Genomic DNA, 18,974 nt, shown 5'->3' with positions numbered 1-18,974 from the left:
AAAAACCGTTGTCTTTTTTAGATAAAAAATAAAAAAAATTAATACACAATTTTTCAATATTATAAATCATTCAAAATATTAAATTTCAAAATAAAATTTAATATACAATTTTCTAACATTCAAAAATAATATCTATAACATTCTGAAGAAATTTCATAAGCAACCAACAAAATGATAACACTATTAAAACAAAGGTAGAACAATATAACACGAGATTTTCTACTTAGATGTCGGTGAAGAGGAGGGACTGCAGCTCCTAGTGCTCCTTAATTTGTTAAAGTCTCTCCATTTTTTTAGTTTGTCGGCATTCTTCCCAGTACTCTTGAGGGCACCTATTCAAATAAAGATATATATTACAAATTAGAAACTAAACTGTACGCGTGATTCTAATTGCACTTCATAAATATTACATAACCATAAAAACCATTTGATCTAGTCATCTAATAGAAGTGCAAAAAGCGTTATCTATGTAACATAAATGGTAACCTCTTGAAACAATATGGTGGCTCTTAAATTTCTTATTAAGCAGAATTTTCATTTTATGTCATTGCATACAAAGCTTCTATTATAAACCATGCAAACATTATTTTTCCCAGTGATCAAGCAACATTAATTCATAGAGATTAATAAACAAAAATAAGCACCATTGATTAATAAGTCATTGATTAATTAGATAATGGAATATACAAATAGAGATTAATTAAAATAAGTAAAGGTTCTAACAATTACCACTATAATTCACTAAAATTAACAATCAAGAGCTAGGTTGAAGAATGTTTTAAAACATTCTTCAATGTATAAGGAAGCAACTAGAAGTGTTTAACATCTCAGGAATTGAAAATAATGCAAATGCAAACAAATTCATAGATCAAATAAACAAAAACGAGACAACTCTTCAACAAATTTCTATAATCAAGTGATATAAACAAACTGCAGAATTTCAGGCGTGGGTAAATCTCAAGTCAAATGCCAATTGAAAGATCAATGTAAAACATGGCATAGACAGAGAAAGGAACATAGGAATACAGAGCAGTAGGTAAAAATATGTCTATTGAACTGAAGAAAAGCCATCATATCGTGTATGCTAACAATCACCAAATGGTTACTAATTATATAATTACCTGATGCTTTGTGGCAAGCAAGTGCAGTTCAAAAGCCAGCACCTACATCCAAAAACAAATGTTGAAAACATCAAAATTATTGAATCTATATTTTGCCAAATATAATCTTAGATGAGTGAACTACCATATAGTTTGGGTTTAAATATTTCCAAACACTAGCAGGACTTGACAATGTAGAAGAGTTGAACTTACTTTTGTATCGCTCTCCAATGCATCTTTTGTTGAGCTCATTCCACCTTCGTATCTGCAAGTTGATGCAAGAACTAAACAAGTATTCCAAATTATAAACTTTGGAATAAACAAGGGAAAAGGTTATACCCTGGGATTGCCCTTTCGGAAGCTATGTATGTCAAAGATATTGAAGCACCGCTTGCCATGTTTAACGGAGACATCCAAAACAAAGTGAAGATGAGATATAAAATCTATGTGCCAACAAGAAAAGGAATTGTTTGATAACTTTATTTTGGGTTTTATTATAACTACTAGCATTGCTTTATTCTGTGCGTAAAGAAGAAGATATAATGATGGATTGATAATGATGTTCTTGTCAGGATCTCAAGTTGAAATATACACACAAATGGAACATGCAATTGTTTTGTTTTCATGGAATCGAAAGAAACCTGGATTCATTATTGGAAGAAAGTGCCGAAGCAGGGAGACAAAAGAGTAACTCGAAGCTGAAATTGTAGCAAGATACCCTCTTCTAGATGTCTCCAAGAGTGGCTTCGTTACCTATTTATGAAAACCATAATTTAGAACTAAAGTAAAAAAAAACATCATGATTATATGGTGTAAGGTAGTACCTCTGGTCCATTGGCAAGAGAATGCACAAAGATGTCAATCCTTCCAAAATCTTTCGTCACAACCTCTGCCATTTCCTGCACCAAGCAGAAGACACTACAAGAAAAAAGCCTAACAACATTAAGAGAATTGTAAGACAGGTCCCTACAGTAAAAAGGCCCCTTTATCAGAGAGTGGAGTATGATAGAGTAGAAAGTATTCATGGACATGTAGGTTTGACAGTATTGAAGGTAAAACCATAATTATGAATAAGAAACTTATTTTGAGCAGATACAAGAGGTAAATGATATTACATCACAAAGAATATAAAGATAGTTGATATTAAGAAGTAAGTTTCTTCTCGAATGAAAATCTTGTCTACACTCACATTGTTGTGAGTTTGCTGGAAATTATGGCCGCTGATAACAACTGATGCTTCGAATAGATGGCGAACAGTATCACTGAAACTAAGTAGACAAATCAAACTCACATCAATACCACATCCGAACATTCATTCGTAGCCTCACAGCCCATGAGGTTGCTGTAAATAAAACCCAGGTGGAGTCACTGACCTGAGTAGCCGGAGATGGGCAGATCAGATCTAGGGCACCAATGAAGAACTAGGGCTGGACCGGATGAAGGAAACAGTAGCGATCAGCCGCAATGTGGAAATCGGCGGTGATCGGTTGTGAGTCCGCAGTGGAAAGCAGCAACAAAAACCTCGGCAAAGAGGAAGAGATCGACCTCGGGAAACTAGGGCTCGGCGTGGAGAAGGAGAGTCGGCCAACTGTGAACCCAAAATAGGGCACGGAATTGGACGGCTCGGCACTGGGGCAAGGGTGTGGTGATGCTGCTTGGATCAAAAGTCGGCGGCGGCGGCGGCACACAAGGGTGATAGTGGATCGGCGGTGGTAGATTCGTCGTCGGCGCTTGGGGAAAGAGGAAGAAGAAGGTCTCAGTGGCTGGCGGCTAGGGCACAGGGAAAGGGGGTCAGTGTCGGCAGAGGAGAAGAAGAGGAAAGCGAGCTTGGCCGAGGGTTTATTCGCGAGAGGAAATGGCGGTTTGCATCGCCGGTTGGGAGAGGAGGTTAGGGAACAGTCGGGCGCGCGGGGGAGGAAGAAGTAGGTCACGGATTCGGCGTCGAGGGAAGGAAACAGCGGGGGAGCGGGGGAAAAAGAAAAATAAGGAAAAGAAAATAGAAAAAGAAAATAAATAAATAAATAAATAAATAAATCTAACTTTTCCTCGCTTAAATGGGGTAGCCTAAACAGGCTTTTCTGGACCTCATTTTTATCCCCGTTAATTCGTCCGTACGAGCTCCGAAAAATTTCCGAAAAATTTCCAAAAATTCCGGAAAAATTCCCTTATGGTGTTATGCCCATTTCCAATATTTTACATCAAACCCTCAACGAGACTATCAACTCACTCACCGTCGTTGGGATCGGTAGCGCCAAAAGTGAAGCTCGGATTCGGATTGCAAGTCCAAATGCAAACCAAAACAACCCAAATCGCGACGGCCCCTTCCGCCTTTCCTGCGCCATTCTCCCAGCCATCGGAGAGCGAAAGCTCGCCTCCCCGCCGCATTGGACTCTATAAATCCCGTCGCCTTCAACTAATGATTTAAGTTAGGCCCTTCCTCCATAGCCCATTGCCTAATGGTTCCCAACGAGAGCGACGAGGAGCGTCTTTCGCGGAGGAGTCGTGAAGGAGTCGGAGATAGGTTTTTATTCGTTGAAGAGTTACGGAGAAGTGGATTTTAGGTTTTTTTTTCATGAAGTTAAAAAAAATGTTGTGTTTTCAAGATTAAATAACATTCAATAGACAACAGTTTAATAAAACTGTTATGTTTTTAAGATTCAACAACATTCAATAGACAACAGTTTAATAAAACTGTTGTATATTATCATATAAGCAACACTAAAAGACAATAGTTTTTTAAAACCGTTGTCTTTGACATACATTAGACAACAATTTTTTGAAAAACTGTTGTTATTTAAAAAATATTATGGTGAACAACAACAGTTTTCAATAAAATTGTTGTTAAATGGAAAAAAGACAATAATTTTTTGAAAAACTGTTGTCTATTAAGTGTGGTTAAATCCAAAATTTCTTGTAGTGGCGTGCTGTCCTTCTCACTAGCTGCGTCTTCCGATCGAATACCTGTGCTCCTAAGCTCTTGCACACTTAGACACAAGGTTAAAAACACAAAGGACTTAATTTAACTTGTTGATCACATCAAAACAACCTTGGGGTTCTAACAATATGTCCAGGGATTAGATTCATGTTCACTAAGGATCAAGTCCGAAAACTCTCCCCAAAACATGAATCTATCAGGTTACCGAACAACCCTCCAACTACGACGAGGCACTACCTATAATTGTGCATTATTTGTGACATGTGTTGTAGTTTCTCATGGTATCTCATCTTGCACCATTGGTACTAAATTAGACGTGTCCTCTCTTATTTCCTCAAGAACAATTTTACTCATGGGCTTGTGGTTCATTACATAGTCCTCTTCTAAAAATTAGGCATTGGTGCTAAAAATGACCTTCTAATCTTTAGGACTATAAAATAAACCTCCTTTCATTCCTTTAGGATAACCCACAAACAAGCGGACTTCTGTACGTGATTCCAACTTATCAGCGTCTCCCTTCAGCACATGTGCTGGACTACTCCAAATTCGAATATGTTTCAGACTAGGCTTACACTCATTCCACAATTCTGTGGGAGTAGAGGGTACTGACTTAGAAGGTATCAAGTTCAGAATGTACACTGCTGTTTCTAGAGCATATCCCCAAAATGAATTTGGTAATTCTGAACAACTCATCTTTGATCTAACCATTTCCATAAGAGTCCTATTCCTTCATTCCGCTACACCATTCTATTGGGGTGTACCAGGTGCAGACAATTGGGATTGAATCTCGACCTCTGATAAGTAACTCCTAAACTCTCCTAAGAGGTACTCGCCACCATGATCAAACCATAGTGTCTTAATACTTTTACCATAACGTTTCTCCACATCAGCCTTGTACTCTTTGAACTTATCAAAGCACTCAGACTTGCGGCACATCAAGTAAATGTACCCGTATCTTGAATAGTCATCTATAAAAGAGACAATATTCGAAACCACCTCTCGCCTGGATAGTCATAGGTCCACACAAATCAGAATGAATCAATTCCAACACTTCTTTGGCTCTATACCCCTGTGCCTTAAAAGGTCTCTTGGTCATTTTTCTTTCCAAGCAAGATTCGCAGGTTGGAAAATTTTCCACCACCAATGAACCCAAAGGTCCATCGGCTATTATCCTTTGAATCCTACTCAAGTTAATATGACCTAGCCTTAGGTGCCAAAGATATGTTTGGTTCATTTCCGAAGGCTGCTTTCTCTTATTAGAATTAGAAGATGTGTTATTAATATCCATTTGTTGCATCGTGAGAGTTATTGGATTTAGAGTATACAAATTACCAACCAACGTACCAGAACAAATAACGACCCTATTTTTCTTGACAACAACTTTGTTATAAAAAGAAACAGAATATCCATCGATAAATAGTTTAGAAACTGAAATCAAGTTCTTTCTAAAATGTGGTACATAAAGATAATTTCTCAAAATCAATGTTTTATTCCTATCAAAAGATAAATAAACATCTCCCACTGCAACAGCCGCCACTTTTGTAGCATTGCCCATGTAATCTCTCCTTCATGTAGTCGTCGGGTTTTCCGGAACCCCTGTAATGAATTGCAGACATGATCAGTGGCTCTCGTATCTACACACCAGGTACTGGTAGATAACACCACTAAATATGTTTCAACCACTAGAGAATAAGATATACCTTTATTGTTCTCTTTTCTATGAGGACAGTCCACCTTCCAATGTCCAGATTGCTTACATGTGAAGCACTTGCCCTTCGACTTCTTCACTCCTACTTTCGGCCCAGTCCCTAGAGATCGATTCACCTTCTTTGCTGAACCAACTTATTTATTCTTTTTCTTCTTGCCTTTCGGCTTAGAAGTAGAAACATTTTCAGTAATGTGAATTTGAGAACTTTGAAGAAATAGCCCTTCTGCTACTTGAAGTTCTGTCAGAAGTTCTGCCAACGAATAAACCCTCTTGTTCATATTGTAGTTCAGGCGGAACTACTCAAAACTTTTAGGAAGTGTTTGGAGAATGATATCGACCTGGGTTTCCCCATCGATTTCAGGTCTAAGGATTTCTATCTCATTTAAATGAGCCATCATCTTGAGGATATGATCCCTCACGGGTGTCCCCTCAGTCATGGTGGTTGTCATCAAGTTCCTCATAGCCTCTTGCCTAGCAGCCTGATTCTGGTGTCCGAAGAGTTCCTTGAGATTGCGCATCATGTCATAAGCAGTAGGCATGACCTGATGTTGATGTTGCAGTACATTTGACATAGAAGCCAAAATGTAACACTGTGCCATCTCATCTTCCCTGAACCATTTCTTATTGTTGGGATGTATGCTAAAAGTCTAGCTTTTGGTATGAACATTTATTTAGAAATAAGAATCACATTGGTCAAATGTCTACATTTATGATAAATATAGTTGTTCAATTAATTTATATTGTAGATAACATGGTGTGTGGTGTCACACACAAAAGATCATGTTATCAGTTCCTTATAAATTATAAACAGGAGCTCATGACCAAGATGGATAAGAACAAACCATTGGAAGGTCGTAGTGTAATTAGGTATTAATTTATCTTGACTATATAATTACACTAGTACACTTAGAGTGAATTGAGTACGACCATTTGAGGCAGTTTCTTTTTGTACTGACTATATAAAAGAACAAGATGTTGGAGGATCGGTGGCCAGCTTGAAGGGGGGTTGGATAGCTAGGCCACCCCCAAATCAATTTCTTCTCTACAAAAGGTTAGTGCGTAGCGGAAACACAAAAACTAAAGCAATGAAAAACAATCAAGAATACAAACGCTAACACGCTCGATGTAACGTGGTTCGGAGATTGTTTGTTCCTACTCCACGACGTGTCCTTGAAGTGGGCGAGCCCTTGACCTTCGGTGGATCAGTCCTCGGCAATCTCCGGCTAGAGCTCATCTTTCTCAGTGGAGCAAACCTCTCACAAAGATCTCTTCCTCTTTACAAGATGAAACTTAGGATTGGAGAGGAAGAGTAAACTTGGAAGCTTTGGACAATGGCAAGAAGCAATTCAACTAGTATCAGTAACCTCCTTCATGCCCCAAATCTCCCCTTAAATAAGAGGAGAGAGTTGATCAACAATCAACTCAAACCCTGACACCAGTCGACTGGTCCAAGCACCAGTCGATTGGTGTGTCGTTGGAGCCAGCCAACGACTCTCTACAAAACCCCAAATTCTGTCAACGACTATGTACCAGTCGACTGGTCCCATGACTAGTCAACTAGTCCCCGAAGTCAACAAGCACAGAAGCATTCTGTGCATTCTGTGAAGTTGGATCAGTCGACTGGTCCCAGTACATTGTCACACCCTCATCCTTTCCGAAGTCGCCTTTGAAGACCTCTTCCTCGGCCTTCGTCCCTCAGATGCACCCGAGCCCGTGGCTCCTATCCATGCCATCCTTCACGCTGCCTTGAAGTCCGGTTCCCTCGGCTTCACTCCATTGCTCCTCGTCCGGTGGTCCCTCGGATGTCTTCCACACCATCCTTCACCGACTCAAGGATCCGAGCCCTTGGATGAGCTTCCCACACTTGGTCGTACCAAGTTCCTCATGTGTTTCACCAAGTCCTGCATGACTTAAACATATATCAAATACATATGAAAGTCTAACTTAAACTCTTTGACACACACATCAAAACCTAGGTCGATTGCACAAACAATCTCCCCCTTTTTGATGTGTGGCAATATGTTTAAGTTAGGCACAAATAATAACTTTTGAAAATTACAAGCAATATGTAAACATGAGGCATAAACCCAAGCCCCCCCTTAACATATGCTTTCAATCTTAATTTTCAAGTTTTGCACAAGTAGATTTCTAACTTAAACCTACCCATTTCTCCCCCTTTGACACCATCAAAAACATTGTACCAAACACGCACACATATTATGGTATTAATTCTAACCAAATTTGGACCGAAAAATTGATTTTAGACACCAACAGAAGGTTGGAAGGCTGGTACCAGTCGACTGGTACCTGATACAGTCGACTGGTACGTTCTGAATTCAATTTTCAGCTTTCTGAAGCTAACTTCAGAAATTCATAAAAAAATTCCAGAAAATTCAAAAAATCATGAAATTTTGAACACATATTTCTTATAATGTTCTTTAACACTGAAAAAATATGTTTTCATAAAAATTCATCATAATTTTGAAATTTTGACCAAATCTCAAAAAGTCTTAAAACTATGCAAGTTTGTATCAAACTAAGTTCTAGTTTTGCAATCATATGTTTCAATATAACTATACCACAGTAAATAAGACATAGAAATGTTTTCAAAATATTTAAAATGTCCAACTATGATCTATGGGCAAGATGTCCATTAATTAAACATTTTCTTTCCCCATAGTTGGCCTATGATCACTAAAAATTGATACATTTCATAACTCATCAAAATGTCATAAGCATATGTGAATTATTTGTATCATCCTAATATCTCACATTTATGGTTAGAAAATAATGCAAATCATTGTGAGATAAAGGTAACCTATACTTAGCCCTTTTGATCATGAATTTCTATCAAGGCTAAGTGCTCCCCCTTAAGGTCTCAAGTCAACCATGTTTTTCAAAAATTTGAATTATGATTTCAATGGTTGACTAACCCAAAATCCTCTAACCCTTGAGGATTGATTTTGGCACCGAATAGAAGTTCTTTCTAATTGGGTTGACCAAGTACTCCTTAGGGATCCATTTCCTATCTATGGTCTTTGTCTTGGATTGCCTCCTTGCAAGTAGACAATGATAGGTCTTTTCATTGTTGGGTTCATTGTATCCTAACCTATTTTTCTTAAAGCTTGCCCTTTGGCTCCCAATAATCATGTTTAGGGTTTTAGAGCTAATTTAAAATTTTCTAAGGGCATTGGTAAGGTATTCTACCTTTTCCCTTAATTTCCTATTTTCCTCTTCTAAACATGAATCATTTGAACTAGAAAAGGAAGAAACATGCAAATCACTTTCCTTAATGGACATGGATTCTAATTTCTTCCTAAGCATGCAAATATCACTTTTCAAAGATTTGTTTTTCCATTTGACCTTAAACAAATCATCATTTGTACTTTGAATAATTTTAATTAAGACATGAGGAGGAAGATTATATACCTCACTTACCGAGAAGTCCGAATCCGATGTTTGGCCTCCTCCTTCACTTGAGCTCCCTTCTTCATCTTCACTTGAGCTCTTTCCCTCTTCATTTTCGGATGAGGTGGAGGTTACATCATCAATTCCCATTAGAGCAAAATTTACTACATGGTGCTCTTCTTCCTCCGATGAAGATGGATCATCCCATGTCACCTTTAGATTTTTGACCTTCTTCCCTTTTTCTTTTGTTTTCTTCTCTTCCTTCTTCTTTCCTTCTTTCTTCTTCAAGAGAGGGCAATCATCTCTTATGTGTCCTTCTCCTTGACAATTGTAGCAAATGATTTTCCTTGTCCTACTTTTGTTTCTTGAACTTTTCCTAGCATGAGATTTGTTAGATGAAAAATTCTTAAAAGCTCTTCTCATTTTTCTTACCATATATGCCTCTTCATCGCTATCCATTGAGGCACTTGACTCCTCGGAATCGGAAGATGATGGAGATGAAGACTTCTTCTTCTTACCCTTTCCCTTGTTTGCCACAAGGGCTACTCCTCTCGATCTATGAGCTTCTCCATCTAAACCTTCAAATCTTGTTTCGTGAAACTCCATTGTTGAGAAAAGTTCATCTAGGGAGGATTTCTCTAGGTCTTTTGATATATAGTATGAATCTACAATGGAGCTCCAAGTTGTGGTTCTTGGGAAAGCATTTAGGGCTTTCATCATCGCGTCTCGATTTGAAAGTGCCTCACCTACACTTGTTAGTCCATTAATAATTTCCTTAATTCTAGAATGTAAAATTGATACCTTTTCTCCTTTCTCAAACTTGATATTGTTGAGTTGAGTTCGAAGGAGGTCTCTTCTTGCCAATTTCACTTCCGATGTCCCTTCATGAAGCTCCACTAGCTTTTCCCATAACTCCTTAGCGCTTGAGTAAGTTCCAACCCTTGTTATTTCTTGTTAGGGAAGGACATTGTGTAGATGATGTATGGCTTTAGAATTCGCTAAATGTTCTTCCCTTTGCTTTTTTCTCCACCTTGTTTTCTCAAGTATCTTATTATCTTGATCCCTAGGCACTTCAAAATCATTTTCCATGATTAGCATAATGTCAAAATCGGTTTTAAAAAATACCTCCATTATCTTCTTCCACCAAGAGAAGTCCCCTTTGAATTTGAGAGGATGAATGTTAGAGCCGGCCATTTTGATAAAGTGCTCTTCTCGGCGATTAGTCCGTTGAAGGACGTCCTCGCTCTAATACCACTTGTTGGAGGATCGGTGGCCGGCTTGAAGGGGGGTTGGATAGCTAGGCCACCCCCAAATTGATTTCTTCTCTACAAAAGGTTAGTGCATAGCGGAAACACAAAAACTAAAGCAATGAAAAACAATCAAGAATACAAACGCTAACACGCTCGATGTAACGTGGTTCGGAGATTGTTTGCTCCTACTCCACGACGTGTCCTTGAGGTGGACGAGCCCTTGATCCTTCGGTGGATCAGTCCCCGGTAATCTCCGGCTAGAGCTTTCTCCTTCTCGGTGGAGCAAACCTCTCACAAAGATCTCTTCCTCTTTACAAGATGAAACTTAGGATTGGAGAGGAAGAGTAAACTTGGAAGCTTTGGACAATGGCAAGGAGCAATTCAACTAGTATCAGTAACCTCCTTCATGCTCAAAGCTCCCCTTAAATAAGAGGTGAGAGTTGATCAACAATCAACTCAAACCCCGACACCAGTCGACTGGTCCAAGCACCAGTTGACTGGTGGGTCGTTGGAGCCAGCCAATGGCTCTCTTCAGAACCCAAATTCTGCCAATGGCTCTGTACCAGTCGAATGGTCTCCGAAGTCGACAAGCACATAAGCATTCTGTGCATTCTGTAAAGTTGGATCAGTTGACTGGTCCAATGACCAGTCGACTGGTCCCAGTACATTGTCACACCCTCATCCTTTCCGGAGTCGCCTTTGAAGCCCACTTCCTCGGCCTTCATCCCTCAGATGCACCCGAGCCCGCGGCTCCTCTCCGTGCCATCCTTCACGCTACCTTGAAGTCCGCTTCCCTCGGCTTCACTCCATTGCTCCTCGTCCGACGGTCCCTCGGATGTCTTCCACACCATCTTTCACCGACTCAAGGATCCGAGCCCTTGGATGAGCTTCCCACACTTGGCCGCACCAAGTTCCTCATGTGTTTCACCAAGTCCTATACGACTTAAACACATATCAAATACATATGAAAGTCTAACATAAACTCTTTGACACACACATCAAAACCTAGGTCGATTGCACCAACACAAGACCTCTGTTATTATGGATGTGTGTGCTCTTGATCCTAATATAATAACAAACACATATATTTAATATTTATTTCTTTGATTTATCAATAGGTGAGAATTAGTTCGATAAATCAATAGGCCCGATAAGTTGGGAAATAATATTATGTATAGTGTGTGTTGTTGATTATAGAAGGAAATTGTGTCCTATTAATCTAGGTTGATAATGTCCCTAAGAGGAGCTCATAAGGATTGTCATGTAAACCCTACAGGTGGAATTAGTCTGGCATGATGATAAGGTTAAGTGGTACTACTCTTGGAACTAGATTTTAATTAAATGAGTTGTTAGTAACTCATTTGGTTAGTGAACATCCGATATCTTAAACACAGGGAGACTAACACACTCATGATAAGAAGGAGCCCAAAATGTAATTTGGGATTAGTGCGGTAGTTCAATAATAATTCTTTAGTGGAATGAATTATTATTGATGAAATTAAGTTGGGTGTTCGGGCCGAACACTGGAAGCTTAATTTCATCGGGAGACCAAACCAATTCCTCCTCTCGGTCCCTATCATAGCCTCTTAGTTATAAAGTATTATACCCACCTATACCCACCTTCTTATCCATCCTAAAGGGGTCGGCCAAGCTAGCTTGGAGCCCAAGCTAGGGCCAGCCAAGCTTGGTTCATGGGTGCATTGTTGTAGCCGGCCCTAGCTTGGAGTCCAAACTAGGTGTGGTCAGCCATATTAAAATAAAAGGATTTTATTTTTTAAAATTTTTCAGATGTGGAAGTCATGGTTTAAAAGAGAGTTTAAAAATTTTAATCTTTCCTTTTATAGATTTCTACAAAAGATTAAGAGAAGGATTGGATATCTTTCCTTATTTATAGATGAAAGGGAGATTTTAATTTTAGCGAAAACTTTTCTTGTTTGTAAATCATCCACATGTTTAAAAGAAAGATTTTAAATTATAAAAATTTCCTTTTATAACCTACCATGAAGGGATTTTGAATTGGAAAATTTTATTTTAAAATTTTTCGGAAGCAAATAAGGAAGTTTTAATTTTTTTTTTAGCGAAAAGTTTCCTTATTTGTATGATAAGAGGTGGCCGGCCATTAAGGGATTAAAAGGAAAATTTAATTAAATTTTTCCTTTTATTCATTGGCAAGGAAAATAAGGAGATTTTATTTATGGAGAAAATTTTCCTTATTTGTCATGACCAAGGAATATAAAAGAAGGGGTAGGGTGCCTTCATGAGACACAACTCTATTCTATTTTCCTCTCCTCTCTTCCTTCGTGGTGGTCGGCCCTTGTCTCTTGCTTCTTCTTTTCTCTTCCTCTTTTGTGGCCGGCGGCATCAACAAAGTCTAGGGCTATTTGGTGGTTGGATCAAGCAAGGAGAAGAAGGAGAGAAAAGAGACATCCCTTGGAGCTTGTTGGTGGTGGCGAACCTCATCTATTCTTGGAGTACTTGTGGTGGCCGAACCTTGCAAGGAGAAGAAGGAGCTTGGTGGTTCTCATCTCAGTAGATTGTTGCCTACACAACGTCCGAGATAAGAAGAGGAATACGATAGAAGATCAAGAGGTCGTTAAAGTTTGCAAAGAAAGGTATAACTAGTAATTGTTTTTCGCATCATGCTAGTTTTTCTTTGTAAGAATTCTAAACACAAGAGGCTAGAGATTCTAGGTTTCGAATTTATGTTTCGATTTGTGTTTCTTTTCTTTTTCGATCTTATGATTCGATTGTTCTTAATGGTTAAACCTAGGATTACTAAAGGGAGATTAAATTTTGAATTTCTTTGAAAGGCTTTGCCTAGGTAGTGGTGGTTGCTCCCATATCCAAGAAGGTCGTGTGCCTCACCACGTTTGTCCTGGAAGTCGATCTTAGAAATAGAAATTTAATCAACTTTGTAACATGGGTGGACTTGGTTCAATAGTGTAAAGTTCCGCTTGCAATCCAAGTCTAAACCTATAAGAACAGATAAGTTAAATTTGAAATTAATAATGTTATGTTCCGTTTGCGATTCCAAATTTAATTTCTAAAAAATACAATAGGTTGTTATGAATGGTTCGACACTTGTACAAAAAATTTTATACAGTGGAACCGATACGATATTCTGAGTAGCAACCAACACTTATGATACTCAATCTCCTCTTCACTAGAATCGCTATTAGGCAGGCTAGGACAAACCTCAAAAAGTATGAACTTATAGCCTTCAACAGTTAAGACAATGTCCAGGTTTCATTTCCAATCAATGTAATTAGGACCAGTAAGTTTGTTCTCTTTCAATATAATAGTAAGAAGATTAATAGCCATTTGAAATCCTAAGAATCACAAAATATTTGGCCAAACTTTAGAATTTAAAATAATATTGATTCCTCAAATAATATCATTTAAATTCACCAACACCTCAAAATACTGTGAATTTTGTATGCCACGATAGTGTGGACGTATACAAATTCAAATCATTTGTAAGAGGAGGTTTTCCCCGTTAATTTTATCTTGTCAACCTAACTTTTTGACAAATAAAATTAATAGTTGGTTTATCTTTGGTCTCACAAATAATAGTAGTGACTCCAATGGGGAGGATACTATTAAATGTGCCTAAGTGTATCTATTACTTGATACTTAGTACATTAAATAGGATTGAGTCCCTTCAGATGGAGAAGATCACAAAAACATAAGTAATTTCCTATAATCATCTATAAAGGAAGTTTGATCTAGTGATCCACAAACAAACTCATCCGATGTGGAAGAAGGCACTTAGTGCCAACGCACAAGTTTGAATGCATCACTTACAAACCAATAATGGAGACTGTGGAATTTAATTAAATAATTCTTCTCCCACTTAGTTATTTAAAATGAGGAATTTTTACATGCACACAAACACAGCACATATAAATAGCATAAAAGGCAATAAATATGAAAAATAATTTTCCAACTATTATGGCCTCATCCATAGATGTCCTCCGTGTGCCGCCAATGGATCATGTCATCGCTTCTATCTTGCCTCCTTCTCTGTCATGCCTCTAGTCCTCAAATAGTACCACTCCTTGCAAGGATATGATCCACGATAAAAACAAAATTTTACATTTACCGATCCTATATTCCACAAGAGAATGTACATGTAATCTAGATCGAACAAAATGTAAAATCCTAAAACTAATACAGCTCCTGCTGTATTTAATAATTACAATCATGCACACACATAAAATGCCCTCGACATGCTCGAGGGTCCAAATCACATACAAACACAATAGGCCATAATAGTTGGAACTAGGATGCCTGTAACTACAGAGTTAATCTATTTTGCATATCCTACTATTATCCTGCCTAAATTATATATGACTAGTGCATAATTTAACTGAAAACCAAACACACAGAGGTAGAAAACTTGCTCTGATACCAATTGTTGGCGCTTCTGGAAATTCCATTCTATTTCCCATGTACAAAAATTTGTACAAATACAGAACTTTTCCTATCAACCCATGTGTTCTTTAGTAGTTAAACTTAGATTGTAAACGAAACTTAACATTTTAAATCCAAGTTTAACTTATGTGCTCTTCATAAATTAAACCAATTTATAGAAGTTGATTAAATATCTATTTCAAGGATTGGCTTCCAGGTTATGGTGAGGCACTCAACCTTCTTAGGTATGGGATTATCCACCACTTCCTAGATAAAGCCGTTCAAAGAAATTGAATATTTAAACCCCTTACAGTAACCTTAGGTTTAACTTCAGAGACCACAATCGAAGCACAAGATCATTGGTCTCTTGTGTTGGTATTTTAGAATCCATACAAAGAAAAACTAAACTAGTACGCAACAGCGGAAACAATTAACTAGTTATACCTTTCTTTGTAGCTTAAAAACCTCTTGATCTTCTGTTGTATTCCTCTCCTCCTCTTGGGCGTCGTGTGGGTGATGATCTACCAAGACAACCCCACCCGAACCTCTCCTTTGCTTCCAAGACTTCGGCCACCAAGGGATGCTAGTATAGGATGCCTCATTCTCTTCTTCTTCTCCTCTAAGCAACCGGCCACAAGAAGATTAGAAACTCTTGATTTGCCACTGGCCCTAGGGAAAGGAATCAAGGGGAGAATAAGATGAGAAGGGGTCGGCCACAAGGGAATTGGAAGACGAAGCTTAGGTTGTGTCTTATGTCCATAATTTGGGCATCACCTATCCTCTTTTACAATCCTTAGTAATTGCTAAAAAGGAAAGATTTTTAACAAAAATTAAAATCTTCCTTTTTAATTCCTAATGTGGCCGACCCTTCCTTGGGCAACAAAATGGAAATTTTAAAATTAAAGTCTCTCTTTTAAATCCTCTTGTGGATGGCTATAAAAGGAAAATTTTTAAAATTAAAATTTCTCTTTTAAATCCTTTTGTGGATGACTATAAAAGGAAAATTTTTAAAATTAAAATTTCTCTTTTAAATCCTTTTGTGGATAGCTATAAAAGGAAAGATTTTAAAATTAAAATTTCTCTTTTAAATCCCTTCGTGAATGGCTATAAAAGGAAATATTTTAACAAAAATAAAATCTTCCTTTTATTCCTATAGTGGCCGACCCCTTGCTTAGGCACCAAGCAAGGCTTGGCCGGCCCTTATCTTGGACACCAAGCAAGGCTTGGTCGGCCCCTTGCTTGGGCACCAAGCAAGGATGTGGCTGACCCCTTTCTTGGGTAAGAAGTAGGGCTTGGATGGATGAGAGGCTTATATATAGAGAGGGTACAACAAGGACCTAGAGGAGGAATTGGTTTTGGCCTCCTGATGGACTTGAGCGTCCTGTGTTCGACCTAAACACCCAACTCAAGTTCATCAATAATAACTCATACCACTAAAGAGTTATTATTGAACTACCGCACCAATCCCATATTACATTATGGGCTCCTTATCAAGAGTGCATTAATTTTCCTGTGTTTAAGATATCGAATGCCCATTAATTAAATGAGTTACTGACAACTCACTTAATTAATATCTAGCTCCAAGAGTAGTACCACTCAACTTCATTGTCATGTCGGACTAAATCCACTTGTAAGGTTTACATGACAATCCTTATGAGCTCCTCAAGGGGACATCATCAACCTAGATAACTAGGAGACAGTTTCCTTCTATAATCAACAACACACCATATAAATAATATTATTTCCTAACTTATCAGGCCTAATGATTTAACGAATAAATCTCACCCATTGATAAATTAAAGAAATAAATACTAAGTATATGTGCTTGTTATTATATCGGGATTATGAGTACGCACATTCATAATAATAGAGGTTCTGTTCTTTTATGCAGTTAGTATAAAAGGAATAACCTCAAATGGTCCTGCTCAATACACACATAGTGTACTAGTGTAATTTTATAGTTAAGATAAACTAATATCAAATTACACTACAACCATTCCAATAATTTATCCCTATCCATCTTGGTTGTGAGCTACTTTTTATAATTTATAAGGAACTAATAACATGATCTTCTATGTGACACCACACACCATGTTATCTACAATATAAATTAAATGGACAATTGCATTTAACTAAATGCAGACATTTGACCAATGTGATTCTCATTTTAAAAATAAATATTCATACAAAAAGTTAGGCTTTTAATATACATCCTAACACAGTTTTGGTTGGTTAAATGTGTTGTCTTTTAGTCCAAATTCACATATTATTACTCACACCGAAAACTTGTCTCTATGTATTTGTTCAGCAAGCAAAGTCATATTTTAATAAAAATAAAGATGATGTGGTGACAGAGGCATTGTTGAGACTGAGCCAGCTAAAGTGAGTTGAAAGTTTCTTGAGTTATACACTTACTGTAATGCAAATATATGATGGATTATATGTGTATACTTATATTGTGAACACAAGGTTAAATTACATTGGAATTAACTTCTTATTTAATAGTGAAAAAAACATTTCATTTTGATGAATAAAATCAACCATGGCTGATTTAGAAGTTGCTATAACACATATAATTTATGTAACCACTTTAATTGTAGCAGCAATAGACACTGTTGATGTAAAACCAAATTAATGGACATGTTTTATTTTTAGTTTATGGAGGGCTACGACAAAGCCAATATGGTCCAACAGAACGATATCATTGGATATGTCATCTTTCCTGTGTATTTTTGATTGGACTATCGGCAGAGATGGTGATTGCATAAATTCATATTTTGCAATCATTGCAGAGGAAGCCAAATCTTCCGGTATATCTTATTGGTTATCTATATTTGGTCCTGCTGGTTTTGTTGTAAGTATAATGGCAACTCATACTACCGAGTTTTTTATTCTTTATATATTCCTCTAACAATACTTGTTTACTGGCAAAAGAAATGTTTGAAATGTTGTCTTATGAGGCATTTGGGCTATCAGCAAGCACTGACACTGACAAGCCACTCAGGTATATATTCTGTCCCTTAAATAATGCAGATGATCACTGGTACTTACTTATAATAGACCTCTAAGAAGCTCAATATATGCATTATAACTCCCTTGGAGCCTCAGAACTATACACATCTAAGTTTCAAAATTCTGTAAGTAACTGCCATGTTGAGTAAATCATAATGTATTGGATGTATGTGTGTATTAGTTTCAAACTTCATACTCGTGCAGGTGGATTTTTTTAAAAAATATGGACCCATCTTACTATGAAATGTGGTATCCAGGGCTACATTCCTTAATGTCAAGAGACTTTGAGGTATCTACAATCTCGGGTCCAACACAAGTAAAATCGTAAGTATATATATGTTTATTTATAATTTTTATACATCTCCATACTTCCGCTAGCAATTATAATATTAACAGTACTGTGAAATTAACTCTATCTTTCAGGTAAGATTGTGCATTTTTTTATGATGTGATACACCGAGAGTTTAATATACCGAAGTCCAACAAATTTTGGACAAGCTGGAATGAGAGAATTTAGTTTTCATGTTGGTCATAAAATTTTTAATAGCAAACACTGGATTAATGATAAGGTGGGGGTGTAAACGTATTGTTAAACTGATTATAAAGGTATTCTAATTCCTATAAAATTAGCCTAGGTGGTGTAAATGTTTTGTAATACTGCAGTCAATGCCTTGTGAAGCTAATACAGGGTATAGCAGCCAAAGATTAAGTATCTGCTGACACATTGTGACAGTTAATCGGTAATACCTGCTACAATGTGTTGCAGTCCATCAGTAGTAGTTGCTATCATGGACAAATAAAAGCTGGATTATTCTAATATAAATCACCTGTAAATGTACTGTGAAGCTGCCTAGTCCACCTTGTAGCAGCTAACATGAGCTGTCGCTTGGTAAGTCCTATTTATAACAACTAAAGGAATTCTAGCACATATCAACCATAAAAATATTATTGTTATGTATATTAAATGTGGCAAAATACAATTGTATATTTTTATGATCGGTAGTAACTACTACAATGTGTAGTAGCTACTCTTGAGAGGTTGGGAGATCACTTTAATACCGTATCTTGATAAATTATAATTATATTTCACCACCCCATCCGGTTGCCTTTAATGTGTTATATGGAAATGATGGTTCAGTTACTATAAG

At 37.4% G+C, this 18,974-nt stretch overlaps 1 long non-coding RNA gene across 1 annotated transcript; it reads right to left on the bottom strand.

The window, feature by feature from the left end:
• Positions 1-212: 212 nt before the first annotated feature.
• LOC122032081 lies at positions 213-1,335 on the bottom strand. The gene is made up of 3 exons (XR_006125954.1): positions 1,314-1,335; positions 1,122-1,163; positions 213-332 (listed from the first exon to the last, which is right to left on the bottom strand). It is a non-coding gene; the product is annotated as an uncharacterized LOC122032081 (long non-coding RNA).
• Positions 1,336-18,974: the final 17,639 nt, after the last annotated feature.

This window comes from Zingiber officinale, chromosome 11A, assembly GCF_018446385.1.
Source record: "Zingiber officinale cultivar Zhangliang chromosome 11A, Zo_v1.1, whole genome shotgun sequence".
In the NCBI taxonomy this organism is placed as follows: Eukaryota; Viridiplantae; Streptophyta; class Magnoliopsida; order Zingiberales; family Zingiberaceae; genus Zingiber; species Zingiber officinale.
Note: the sequence above shows the minus strand (reverse complement) of the source record. Positions and strands in the feature narration are given on the sequence as shown.